Source organism: Heterocephalus glaber, unplaced genomic scaffold, assembly GCF_053883595.1.
Source record: "Heterocephalus glaber isolate CG9 unplaced genomic scaffold, H.glaber_assembly_v1.0 deba00000676, whole genome shotgun sequence".
NCBI lineage: Eukaryota > Metazoa > Chordata > Mammalia > Rodentia > Bathyergidae > Heterocephalus > Heterocephalus glaber.
In genome coordinates, this window is record NW_028258156.1 from 1,083,582 (window position 1) to 1,093,237 (window position 9,656).

The following is a 9,656-nucleotide window of genomic DNA, read 5'->3' on the forward strand; positions in this document are numbered from 1 at the left end:
AATAACTTGTCAAAGGTTGCATTGCCAGGATTTGAAACAGTGGTCTGGTTCCAAATTCCCTGCTCCTAATCACTTAATCACCATAATATTCTGCTTCTTAAATCTTTGGAAAACTCTATTCCAAAGACATGGATCTTAAGGAAGATCTCTCTCTCTCTCTCTCTCTCTCTCTCTCTCTCTCTCTCTCTCTCTCTCCCTGTCTCTGTCTCTCTCTGTTTCTCTCATGTTAGGGATTGAGTCCAGGGCTTTGTGCTTATTAGGGAAATGAGAAACTTAGGTTCTTACAAAAACCTGTATTAAAATAATTATAGCAGCTCCGTTTGTAATTTCAAAAAACCTGCAAACAACATAATATTCTTCACTAGACGAATGGATAAACAAATACTGGTATAGCCATTAAACTAAGCACTATAGACAACAATAAAAAGAAACAAACTATCAATACTCTAAATGTGGAAGTATTATTCTAATCCATGCCTTATGATAAGTGAAAGAAGAAAGTTTTAAACATTACAGTTGGTAGGACTCCATTGATGTGATATTCTGGATGAAAATACAGGGGAAAGTTATATCAGCAGTTCCTAGAGTTTAAGAGCAGGGCAGGATTTTATTACAAAGATGCAATATGGGAAATTTTTTTTTGGAGAGGGAACTGTCTTGTATCCTGATTGGGGTGGCTTTTAAACCACTCTGAAATTGCTAAAACAGAACTGCACTCCAAAAAAGATCTTATCATATGTAAATTTAAAAATAATTTTAAAAAATGATGGGAGATCACAAATGAAACAAAGTACTGTAGATTTTTAAAAATTGCTTAAAAATCATCTTTCTGTAAAAATGATCAAACTTCCTAGACTAAAAATATGAAAGAAAATGTCAAAAAATGAGTTGAAATTTGCAATCAGGGATGAGACCAGTGAGCAGAGGATGGCATTTAGTTCTCTAACACAGTAGGAAGCCAACTAACTGCCAATGCTCTTGTAGTCTTTCAGGGAGCATTATTTCCAGTGACCACCGAAGGCAGCACAGAGATGCCTAGAGTCCTCCAGTCAAATCTGAAGATAAACAACAAAAGTAATTACAGCCTCCTCTTCTGTCTTTGGAATTTATTTCAGAGGCCCACTTTGCAATTCTGGTTCATTTCCTTTGTTTAATTCACTCATATTGTGGGTGGCAGATAGAGTGGGGTGATGTGACCGCAGAAACATTCCAAGTGGGTGCCTGAGGCAGCGTGAGTTTGGGGGCCTTCCTGGGCTCTGGAGACTGCATGGCACAGTGGGGGTGTCCTGGCTTCTGACACTCTTTAGGGTGCTTGATGGAATGTGGAGGGTGAGCTTGTCCTTCTGCTCAGCTTTTAACCCTCTCATTAGTGCCTGCAGATTGGAAATCAGAAATGTGGAATACAACCCAAAATCTGAAAAGCACAAACAAAAGAACTTGCTTAGTGTGGCAGACTGCCTAAGGGGAGTGTGAGAGGTTGAGGGAGAGGAGAGGAAGAGGGTGTGGGAGAGCAGTGGGAGGCGACACATAGGAAATGGAGAATATATGAGCAGAGGCCAACCCACCCTTACTATTTTTCTCTTTTTCTCTTCACTCATTCTTTCCCTTTCCCTTTTCTTTTCCTCTTTCATGTTTAATGTTTTTCTTCTTTCTTCTTTTCTTGCCTCCTCATTACCATTCTTCACCCAATCTCACCTTTCCCCTCTTCTCTCGTGCTTTCTGAATTACCCTTATTTTTCTCCTTGCTCACAGTCAGTCAGCAGATTAACATTTACACTGAGCATACAAGAGGAACCAAAGCAGTGAAGAATTATATATTCATTTCCTAGGACTGCCATAAGAAATTATCACAATCTGGGTTACCTAAAACAACACGAATTTATATTAATAGTTCCCCAGGCCAAAAGCTTAAAATTAAAGTATCAGCAAGTTCACACTTTCTCTGAAGGGAGAAACCCCTCCTTGCTTCTCTCCAGAGTTTGAGGGCTCCAGGCATTTCCTGGGCTGTGGCTGCTTAACTTCAGTCCTGGTAGCCCCACTCCCCGCACCCCATCATATCACCTTCTGTGTCTCTCTCTGCCCTCTGCAGTGGCAGTTGACTGATTACTTATGTTGCTAATAGTTCTAGGGTTCTTTTGCTCAATTCAGATGGAAATCATGAAACGGCAAAGTGTAGCTCTGCTAGTGGTCACCAGATGACCCTGGACGATGCTGGATGCCAACACTAGCTGCTGCCAGCCATCACCATTAGACCAGGCTTGTGCTGGATGTCATAGCTCTGCAGGATGCTGATATATACTGATGATCTTTGTTGGCTGCTAGACTCTGGAGCTCTTCAGAGATAACAGCCCCATCTTTATTGTTCTTTCTTTTGAGATAACTGCTTTGTAGACACTACTCAGGATAAAAATCCTGAGTAGATTTACAGGACTTCATTTATTTCCACTAAAGAAATAAATCTGGAGCAGATTTGCAGTATCACCAAAGTGAGCCTTTATTTTAACATAACTAGTGCTATAGCACAGAGGAGTTAGTACACTGAAGAGAACCTTCCTAGATTAACCCCCAAAATATTGAGGGGAGTGCTGTTTATATAGCAACTGTGCTCTTGCAGTTGGTCTAAATGCAGGCTTGCCATTGGTTCAAACTCAAGCCTGCTGATTGGTCCAAGTGCAAGTCTGTGATTGGTCCAAGTGGGTGCAGAACTCCAGGACAATAGCAGTTGTCAGGGCAGCTATATACCAAGGGGGCAGAGTGAGGCAAGCTGATTGACAGCTGTCATGTCTCTGGGAAAAGTGGTGAGGCTGAAAGGAGGGAATTTTTAAGAGGGTTAGCTGCGTTCATTAGGGCTAACTGGGGTTTGGGGAGGTTGAGGATGTTAACAATGGGCCTAGATACCTCTCTCCCTCATCTTAGCCATGTCCAAGTGCCACTCCTCTTCTTCAAAGAGGCATTTGAAGTGGCAGGAGCAGGGTAGGGTGACGATGGCTAACAGTGGCCTGGAGAAGAGCACCAAGGCCAGTTGTCACAATCCATAGGGTGGGAGGGATGGAAGGGAAGTGAGGGTGAGGAGCATGCCAGCTATTGACCAAAGGACCCTCCCTCTGGCTTCTAGGAAAAGGAGAGAGTCAAGCCTTCTCTTCCATCTTATCAGTAGGAATAATTATGTGGGACCCACCAAGATAATCCAGGATGAGCTCATTTTAAAAATTCCTAACTAAAATGCAATTGTAAAAGCACTTTCCCCAAGTGAGGCCATGGTCATAGCTTTCTGAGGATTAGGATATATCTTTATGGAGGTTACTATCAATCCACTACAGGTGAGATTCCAACCTCTAGATAACATTCAGTTTTCTATTCTCACTCTCACTCACAATAAGCCAAATAGTTATTGGTAATGAATGATTACTTAGCTTCTGATAATATACTACCCACTACATTTAAACCAACATAATCCAAATGCTCACTATAAGACATATCTTCAACTCAAGATCCCATATTCTCAAGTCAGAAGCCTTTAAGGAAAGGGGGAAGGAGGTCTGCCCACACCCTGCCGAGGTCCCCAGTTGCACGGAAGATGCCAAGTCACCCCGCTGCAGACAGGCAGCCACCTGGTTCCACAATACAAAGACGCAGAGGGCACCAGATCCCCAGACCAAGGTACTGAGTCCCACTGCTCCTGGGCCAGAGGTAGGGGCTTCTGAGCTGCCATCCCACTGCTCCTGGTCCAGAGGAAGGGGCTTCCTGGCCACCATCCCTCCCACTGCTCTCAGCCCACAGGAAAGGGCTTTTGGTTCACAATCCCTACCACTGCTCCTGGCCCCTGTCCCACCTCTCCCAGCTCAGAGGAGGTAATCCATGCAGGTACTAACAGCCCTCTGCCACAGTCAAAATGAGAAAACAAGTAAATAAGTCTCAAAACCAGACTTCCAGATCACCTACGGCAACCCCAAAGGGAAATGAGATGGAACACTTTGATACTCAACCACCTGGACCCACTCAACTGGCAACAAAAGGGGATCTGGAAAAAATGAAATCAGAAATACTTTCTCAGATAACAGGAGAAATTGTGCCCCTACTGCAAGACATGATTAATAAATCTAGCGAGGAGCTCAGGAACATGATGGAATAACAACACAAGAAACAAATGGAATCCATGAAACAGATGCAAATAGATTTCCAGGACATGAAAAACTCCACTGAAAGTCTGCACAGCAGAATGAGCCAATGTGAGGACAGAATTTCAGATATAGAAGATAAGACTGCAATTAGTGACCAGGAAAAGAAAAATTGCTTCAAAATTATAAGGGAACATGAGAAATCAATCCAGCAGCTTCTAGATGATGCAAAGAAGAACAACATAAGACTGATTGGGCGCAATGAAAAAACAGGAGAGAGTGGAGATGACATAAAAAATCTCTTCACAGAAATAATGGCAGAAAACTTCCCAAGCAGGGGAAAAGAGCTTGAGATACAGATAAGTGAGGCATATAGGACTCCAAATAGCCTTGATCAAAAAAATCTACACATAGGCATATAATTGTTAAGATTCCAGAAACACAACAGAAGAACAAAGTTCTCCAAGCAGTCAGAGAAAAGAAACAAATCACATACAAAGGAAAGTCCATCAGAATCACAGCAGACTTCTCAACACAAACCATCAAGGCAAGAAGAGCTTGGAGTGACATATTCCAAGCCCTAAAAGAAAACAGCCTCCAACCAAGATTGATGTACCCTGTAAAACTATCTTTCAAAATTGATGGAGAAATAAGATAGTTTCAATGACAAAGAGCACCTTAGGAACTTCATGAATACCAAACCAGCACTCCAAAGAATTTTACACAGTATCCTAGGAACAGACATTGAGGATCACAACCCCACGAAGCAAAGCAGAATGAACCCATCTGGCATGACAAGAAATTAAATGTAAAGGGGGAGAATTCAACAAAAGGGAAAAGGTCATGGCAATGACAAGTCAAGACATTTCAGTTATAACCATCAGTGTTAATGGTCTCAATTCACCAATCAAAAGAAATAGACTGGTAGAATGGGTCAAGAAGCAAAATCCAACAATATGCTGCATACAAGAAACACACTTCATTCAAAAGGAAACTCATAGGCTGAAAGTTAAAGGGTGGAAAACAGTACTCCATGTGACAGGAACCCCCCAAAAAGCAAGAGTAGCTATCCTCTTTGTAGATCAAGTCGATTTCACACCAACACTGACTAAGAGAGATGAAGAAGGACATTACATCCTTGTAAAGGGAAGAATCCAAGAGGAAGAGATGACAATCATAAATATCTATGCACCAAACACTAGTGCACCCAACTATATAAAACAAATACTAACAGACATGAAAAGTCATATATGCACTAATACAATTATAGTGGGGGACCTGAACACCCCACTGTCACAAATAGATAGATCAACTAGACTAAAAATAAGTAAGGAAATACCAGAACTCAATCGAACTCTTGAACAAAGGAACTTAGCAGATGTTTACAGAGTCTTCCGCCCCACAAAATCAGAATACACATTCTTCTCAGCTGCACCTGGGTCATTCTCCAAAATAGACCACATACTCACACATAGAACATGTTTAAGTAAGTGCAAAGGAATTGAAGTTATCCCCTGTATATTATCAGACCATAGTGCGATGAAATTGGAGATCCATAGCAAAAGAAACTCAAAAAATTTCATAAACATGTGGAAATTGAACAACACACTTCTGAATAACCAATGGGTCACAGAGGAAATTAAAGAAGAAATCAGACAGTTCCTTCAATTAAATGACAATGCCAATACAACATATCAGAATCTATGAGACACAATGAAAGCAGTCTTACGAGGGAAATTCATAGCAGTGAATACTCACATTAGGAAAACAGAGCAAGCTCAATTATACAACCTGATGCTGAACTTCAAGCTTCTAGAAAAAGAAGAGCAGGACAACCCCAGAGCTCACACAAGGAAGGAAATTATAAAGATCAGAGGAGAAATCAATGCAATGGAGACTAAGAGAATGATACCAAAAATGAATGAAGCCAAGAGTTGGTTCTTCAAAAGAATCAACAAAACTGACAAACCTTTAGCCAACCTTGTCAGAAAAAGGAAAGAAAAGGCCCCAATCCATGCAATTAGGAATGAAAATGGTGAAATTACAACAGACCCAGCAGAAATCCAGAGGATCATCAATACCTACTTCCAAAACCTATACGCCAATAAGATGGACAACACAGAAGAAATGGACAGATTCCTAAATACATATGAATTACCAAAGTTGAATGAAGAAGACCTAAAAACTCTGAACAACCCAATATCAACCAATGAAATTGAAAATGTAATTAAAAACTTATCAACTAAGAAAAGCCTGGGCCCTGATGGCTTCACTGCTGAATTCTACAAGACATTTAGAGAGGAACTACTGCCACTACTATTTAAACTCTTCAATGAAATTGAAAGGGAAGCAATACTCTCAAATTCATTCCTGGAAACAAGCATCACCTTGATCCCCAAAGTAGAGAAAGACCCAACTGAAAAAGAAGAACTATAGGCCAATCTCACTAATGAACATAGATGCACAAATCCTTAATAAGATACTGGCAAACAGGATGCAGAAGATCATCAAGAAGCTCATACACCCTGATCAAGTGGGATTCATCCCAGGGATGCAGGGATGGTTCAACATATGCAAATCAATCAATGTAATACACTATATCAATAGAGCCAAACACAAAAACCATATGATTATCTCCGTAGATGCAGAAAAAGCATTTGACAAAATCCAACATGCATTTATGATAAAAACCCAACAAAAAATTGGAATAGATGGTCTCTACCTCAAACTCATAGAAGCCATCTATGAAAAACCAACAGCCAATATCATACTAAATGGTCAAAAACTGAAATCCTTCACACTCAAATCAGGAACAAGACAAGGATGTCCACTATCACCACTCACTCTTGTTCAATACAGTTCTGGAAACATTAGCCACGACAATTAGACAAGAGAAAGAAATAAAAGGAATAAAGATAGGTAATGAAGAAGTCAAATTGTCATTATTTGCAGATGACATGATACTCTATATAGAAGACCCCAAGAACGCCACCAAAAGTCTTCTAGACTTAATAACCAAACTCAGTCAAGTAGCTGGTTACAAGGTCAACACACAAAAATCAATAGCTTTCCTCTACACCAATGACAGACTCACTGAGAGAGAAATAGGGCAAATAATTCCTTTCACAATAGCATCCAAAAAACTGAAATACCTAGGAATCAACCTAAGGAAAGAAATCAAAGACCTCTTCTCTGAAAACTATGGCACTCTGAAAAGAGAGATTGAAGATGATAGCAGAAAATGGACAGACATCCCCTGCTCCTGGGTAGGAAGGATTAATATAGTGAAAATGGCCATACTTCCAATACTGCTTTATAGATTTAATGCAATTCCAATTGAGATCCCAGCAGCATACTTCATGGACCTTGAGAAAACAATCCAAAAATTCATTTGGAACAAGAAGAGACCCAGAATAGCAAAAGCAATTCTAGGTAACAGAGACATGGCAGGGGGTATCACAATCCCCAACCTGCAACTCTACTACAAAGCTACTGTGATAAAATCAGCATGGTACTGGCAAAGAAACAGACCTGAGGACCAGTGGAACAAATTAGAAGATGCAGAAACAATGCCAGACACACTCAGCCACCTCATCTTCAACAAAGGAGCCAAACACCCTCACTGGAGGAAAGATAGCCTCTTTAATAAATGGTGTTGGAAAAATTGGGCTTCAACTTGCCAAAGATTAAAACTAGACCTGTACCTCTCACCATGCACTAAACTAAAATCAAAATGGATTAAAGATCTAAATATTAAAATAGAAATTCTGAACCAGTTGGAACAGAGGTTAGGTAGAACCCTTGAAGACATCGGTGTAGGGACAGATTTTATGAACAAAACCTCAGTTGCCCGTGAACTAACACAAACAATCAACAAATGGGATCTCTTCTTATTTAAAAGCTTCTGCACAGCAAGAGAAACCACCAACAGTGTGAAGAGACAACCCACAATGTGGGAAAAAATCTTCACCTCCTCTTCCTCAGACAAAGGTCTACTATCTCGAATCTATAAAGAACTTAAAAAGATCAGACCTCCCAAATTTAAAGACCCAATCCGAAAATGGGCATCTGAAATGAACAGACATTTCTCAAAGTAGTAGAAATAGCAAATAAATACATGAAAAAATGTTCAACATCACTGGTCATTCAAGAGATGCAAATGAAAACAACGCTGAGATTCCACTTCACTCCAGAAAGAATGGCTGCTATCATGAAATCAACCAATAACAAATGCTGGGCTGTAGGGAAAGAGGAACCCTGCTCCACTGCTGGTGGGAGTGTAGACTGGTGCAACCACTGTGGAAATCAGTATGGAGATACCTCAAAGAACTAGGACTGGAAGTCCCATTTGACCCTGCTATTCCACTGCTGAAGATCTTCCCCAAAGAATTAAAAGGATCATACCACAGTGATATATGTGCACCCATGTTCATAGCAGCACAGTTTGTAATAGCTAAAACTTGGAAACAGCCCAAATGCCCATCAACTGGAGACTGGATAAAGAAAATGTGGTTTTTTAATAAAATGGAGTACTATTCAGTCATAAAAAATGATAAATTAGAGACATTTATAGCTAAGTGGATGCTCATTGAGGCGATACTCTTAAGTGAAATAAATGGAACACACATGAATAAATTCTGAATAGTTTCTCTGATGTGAGAAACTGAAAGTGTAAATAAGGACTAAATGTATAATAGGTCATGTGAAATAGGAAGAAAAGGGGCAAAGGGGAAGGAAGTGGGAGGGCTAGGGGAAAGGATAGAAGGGAATGGGATTAATAGGAGAAAATGGAAAACTAGGAACAAAATCTTTTAAATAGGGAGGAATGGAGGGGTTGAAGGGAGGGCTGGGCAAGGGTGAAAAATAAGAACCAAGAGAGATTATGTAAAGGTGCAAATTTCCAATGATGAATGTCATTATATTGTATACCTAAAATGTACCAATGATTAGAATGAATAATCGATAATGCAAAATAGGAAGAAAAGGTCCAAAGGGGTAGGGGTAGTGGGAGGGGCAGGGGAAAGGAAAGAAGGGAAAGGAAAAATGCTGAGAAATGGAAAAAATGGACATAAAGTCTTTGTAAATAGGGAAGGGTGGAGGGCGTGAAGGGAGGGCTAGGAATGGGGAAAAAATAAGAACCAAGATGCATTATGTAAAGGTACAATTCCCAGTGAGAAATGTAATTGTGTTGTATACCTACAATGTACCAATAAAAGAATTTAATTTAAAAAAAAAAGGAAACGGGGGGAGCCATCTTCCTGTGTCACATGAAAATTGAAATATCGAGCCAATAAAGCTATGAGTTTCTTCATGTCCTGTACTTTGTACTTATTAACTCTTTAGTCTTGGAACCAACCTTAATGATTATCAACCCCACCCCAGCACTTTGATCCACCCCAGTACTGGATATCATAATTTCCTTTTGGTTTTCCGAGCAGGGTCTCACTGTATCATTCAGGCTGGCTTCACACTGCAGCTCCTCTTGGCTCAGCCTCAGAAGTGCCAGCACCACAGGCATGCACCACGGTGCCTGGCCGT